Consider the following 5,000-nt stretch of genomic DNA (forward strand, 5'->3'; position numbering starts at 1 on the left):
AATGAAATGTAAGCTTCAATTTATTGAACGAAGACAGATAATGTGGACGTTTTGTCTTTCCGCTTTATCAACAAATCACGATGAATCATCATCATAGCTTGTCGCTCCAACACCAAACCTACTCCACAGCATCTGGGGAGCAGACACTTAGGTCATAATCAGTGCCTCTGGGCCCGTCCTGGCATTCTCTAAAGGATGTGCTCCATCGTCTGCTCTAGGCATCCACATAATATACACAAGCTAATCTCAGCAAGTCTCCACTTTTTTTTATGCTTTCAGCTGTTCTCCCAAGTTTTGCCCGTGCTCTGTTCAGTGTTACCCATTCATTCCTGGGGAGCTCAGTGCAGTAGGGCAGTTCTTCTCTCGGATCTTCAACGGCTTCATTTGCATGATTGTCCCACTCCCGCCATGTGGAAAGTCTGTATTCTGCTGTATGGTCAGGGTTGATGCTTCCTTCCGTCATGAAGCTCTTTCTTGACTTCAGTCTTCTTGTCGTTGGGTTGTGATCATGGAGGGGTGCCTTTGCTCCATTTCCTGTTTATATTTCTGGGCTTTGGAAATAGTGGCTCTTCGAATGTGGGGAGGTACAATGCCAGCCAGCCGATGGAGGACGGAAACTACAGTCCATCTCAAATTACCAGTAATGCTTCAGCAGGTGTTATGTAGCTCGGGGTCAATCTTTTTGGCATGTCAGATTCTTGCCCAAACTGGTGAGGCGTATTCGGCTGATGAATAGCAGAGGGCTAGTGCAGTTGTCTTGATAGTTTTTGGATCTGCTCCCCATGAAGTGCTTGCCAGTTTTCTTAGGAGGTTGTTTCGTATGGCCACTTTTGCTTTTGTTTTCTTTATGTACTGAGAGGACAGAACGTGGTCCAGTGTGACACAGAAATGTGTTGTTCTCCAATATATTCCAATTCCAGGAGATGTTCAGTTTCCTGTTGGTTGGTTTTTTAATGGAATGCGCACACTTGAGTTTTTCCTGCGTTGGCAATTAGTAAGTGTCTTCAGGGCATCTGGTAGTCTCTCCTCAATGGCCATCACAATGAGTGATACACTAAGGACGAACTACGCCATTCTCATATTTCTCATTCGTCTTTGGTGTTTCATTCATTCATCGTGTTTATATGTCTTAGTTCAATAAATTAAAGCTTACATCTTATTACTTATCATTATTTTTCCCTTCGTGCTTCAAGCAGCAACATTTTCAGTATCGAGTAAACCGACTGCTTCAAATCCAATCATGCGTTACAACATTTTACGATAACTGCCTTCTTTGGGACAGCGATTTCTGATTTTTAAACTTCAAAAACATTCCGTTTCTCTGTTGTGATCATTTTGTACATAGATACAATTGACTCTATCTGGTTCATTCGGACATAATACCTGATTGACACGATGACTTACAATGTTTTTTAAACTTGAGTTTTTTATATAGCGCAATATCCACTAAACGTGTTCAAAGAGTTTTACAAGGGGACCCTAGCCAACAGCAGCACTTAACGTGTAATACCGAGACATGGCGCCTCTTAGGCGAAATTACAATATTTTTCCGGGCAGAAAACGCTGTTTACGGCCAGGCATTGGTTTTAGACCTGTGCGATGAGAAAATGTGAGTAAAGTGCCTTTTCCAAGGAGTCACATTTGCGCAGTTCAGAACTCGATCCCAAGACCTCCCGATAATAGTGCGATTGTCATACCACTAGACCAAATAGCCTCTCAATGTATCTATCCAGTCTTATAAATAAAATAACCCTAATTTTCTTTTATGTGGATTTATTTATTTATTTATTTATTTATCTATCTATTTATTTTTTTATTGATCAAAACGTGGTGGTTAATCTCTGTATCACACTAGCCGAATTCAGTCCGAGTCAATGTTATCCTTGTCAGTTTCGGCGATCAGCAGTCAGGAGGTCAATGCTTGGAAGTGTTATAGATTTCTGTCGAGGCTGTGGATTTGATATAAAAAGGTATTATTATTATTATTATTATTATTATTATTATTATTATTATTATTATTATTATTATTATTATTATTATTATTATTATTATCATCATTATTATTAATATAGTGGGGATTTATTAACCGGAATACCACTAAAATTAGTTATCTAGAAATAACAACAAATTGAAAAAAAATGAACACTGAAATAGCATATCTCCAGGGTTTGATAATAATCTAGATTCACCCCAATGCTTCATTTATAATAACGCCCCTCAACTTAAGCAGGTAAAACGAATCATATCTCTATTAAATATTTTGTAAGCCTGTGTTTGGTAGCAGCTCCTAATGGTTCCAAACAACACTGTTAGGACGATCTATCCAGGCGACAACAGCTTCTATTGCTATCACAATACTCAATTATGACGGTCTATCAAGGTGTCAGCAGTAGCCTCTAATGGTGTTATGATGATCGATCAGTCCAGGTCCCAAACTTATCGTCGCAGTCGTGTTCAATCGCGAACTTTCATTGTCACAACGCAATGCTCTTGACCACAAATCGTACGTGTTGGACACGTGGCAAGTCCCCACTGATGAAGAGAGTGCCTTCTATCGCTGGTACAGAAAACTGACAACATCTCTCTCAGTTTCGAGAAGTCTACCACCCCTCCCCCCACGTGGAACCGAAAATTCGTCCAAGTCGACATCCATCTCGTATGTGCAACCCAGTACGAAGTCAGGAAAACCAAGTACAAGGATTGCCGGGACATATTTTGGCTCGAAACAGGGACAACGTCCATTCTGGTGACTGGGAGGGGTTACCCCATTTCTCCACCCTACTTTGTTCAGCCAGTGCCAGGTAATTGTCTCCCGCTGGACATCGGGTTGGGAGGGGGGGGGTGGAATGCTGCCATTATCTGGCCTCAATCTTTAGATGTTGTTGCCAGCGTCTCCGCATAAACTTGCGAGAATTACCTTCTCAACGTTTTTGCTTCTAACCCACACTGGAGCGCAATACCTGCGTTGTAATAGTATAGTGTCAGGGCAGAAGACCTCAGGAGCACCTGGTCGGCACTCCAAGTTGTTCCTGCCAGCTTCCTCAGAAGACTGTAGCGTTTCTCTATCTTCCGGGGAACACCTTCGAGATAGCCCGATAGGAAAGGCGGCTGTCAAGCGTAACCCCCAGATACTTCGGATCCGGTTCAGATGGACGAACCTGGTCCCCGACAAGGACATTCAGTTTCTATGTGTGCCATCTGCTGTGTAGATGGGATGTTGCAACTACGGTTGTTGAAGTGTTTATCTGGAGGTACAACTTGTTAAAGTAGGATATGAGTTTGGTAATTTCCTCGCTGAATATGTTCTTGAGACAGATCCAGACCTGACTTTGAGTAACGAGGTCCCAATCGTCCGCATCCCAGCCTCAGGAAGTCGCTAATATAGACATTAAATAACATTGGTGCCAGAACAGATCCCTGAGGGACTCCATGCCTCGGTTTCCTTATCCGAAATGGTGTTCAAGGCTTAAATAGTATATATATATATATATATATATATATATATATATATATATATATATATATATATATATATATATATATATATATATATATATATAAACACAGTGGAACCCATGTATAACATGTCTGGATATCATCCAGACCCGGTTATAAAGAGGAATTTTTAAGATCCTCGTTTCTTCTCCATCTTTACTTTTAGTAAGATGTATCTGCTATAGCAGGACTTTTAAGAGTCTAATCGGTTATGCAGAGGCGCCGAAACCAACTTATTATCTGATCTCCAAATACAATGCTTTTCCCTTCCATTACGCTCAGGTAAGTCTACAGCTAAAGTCAACGGATTGCTGAGCACTGCCTAGCACTGCCTAGTTCGAGTGTTTGTTTTACTTTCAACTATACGACACAATTTTCAGAATAACATGGGCCTTGCTGCACGTACACACGCACACACACACACACACACACACATACACACAGCGGTCAGCTTGAAACTGTATGTATGCGTGTGTGTGTGTGTGTGTGTGATAGAGAGAGAAAGAGAGAGAGAGAGAGAGAGAGAGAGAGAGAGAGAGAGAGAGAGAGAGAGAGAGAGAGAGAGAGAGAGAGAGAGAGAGAACAAAAGGCACGAAATAAAAGTGCTCGACTTTAACTTTAAGCCTCCTTCCGCACTAGGACAAAACTGTCCCAGGACAAATTTGTCCTGTCCCACTGGAGAAAACTTCTATTCAAAAGGGGTTCCGCACTAGGACAGGACTGTCCCGGGACACACCTGCGCGAATGCATTATTATTATTTTATTTTTTTTACAAGATTCAAAAGTTTATTTGTAGGCAATTGTCAATATAACTCATACAAGAATATAATATTTTCATCAACAAATCAAGTAAATAAAATCAATAATAAAGCAAGGCAAACAATGATAGTAATAATGATAATAATAGTAATAATAATAATAATAATAATAATAATAATAATAATAATAATAATAATAATAATAATAATAATAATAATGATAATTATAATGGTGATAATAATAATGTAAAATCTTCTAATTAATAGATTAGTTATTTAATAGTTTGAATTATAAATTAATAATTTAAAAAATAAGTCCTTGGTACAACTCTAATAATTCACATTTTATGAATCAACATATGATACGACATGACGATAATGATTTTTTACACTGTACGATGGGATTTGTTTACATAAGATTTATATAATCATGAAATATTCTTATAGCAAGAGTATTATTATTGCTTCTGCTACTGCTACTGCAACTACTACTACTACTACCACTACCACTACCACCACCACTACTACTACTACTACTACTACTACTACTACTACTACTACTACTACTACTACTACTACTACTACCACTACTACTACTACTACTAATACTATCTACTACTACTACTACTACTACTACTACTACTGCTGCTGCTGCTGCTGCACTACTACTACTACTACTACTACTACTACTACTACTACTACTACTACTACTACTACGACCACTATTTCTACTATTACGACTACTAC

At 39.2% G+C, this 5,000-nt stretch overlaps 2 protein-coding genes across 5 annotated transcripts in view; one reads left to right on the forward strand and one right to left on the reverse strand.

Moving 5' to 3' along the window:
• Window positions 1-5,000, forward strand: part of LOC144974103 (uncharacterized) — a 41,697-nt gene that overhangs the window by 9,788 nt on the left and 26,909 nt on the right. The window lies entirely within an intron of this gene.
• LOC144973794 (uncharacterized) overlaps window positions 1,777-5,000 on the reverse strand; it is a 12,944-nt gene continuing 9,720 nt past the window's right edge. Inside the window, exon 6 of the mRNA XM_078916689.1 lies at window positions 1,777-1,949. The gene's annotated coding sequence lies outside the window, so the exon portion shown is untranslated. The remainder of the gene's footprint in view (window positions 1,950-5,000) is intronic.

The sequence above is a fragment of the Berghia stephanieae genome, chromosome 5 (genome assembly GCF_034508935.2).
Source record: "Berghia stephanieae isolate SIO BIC M18660-M18661 chromosome 5, UCSD_Bste_1.3, whole genome shotgun sequence".
In the NCBI taxonomy this organism is placed as follows: Eukaryota; Metazoa; Mollusca; class Gastropoda; order Nudibranchia; family Aeolidiidae; genus Berghia; species Berghia stephanieae.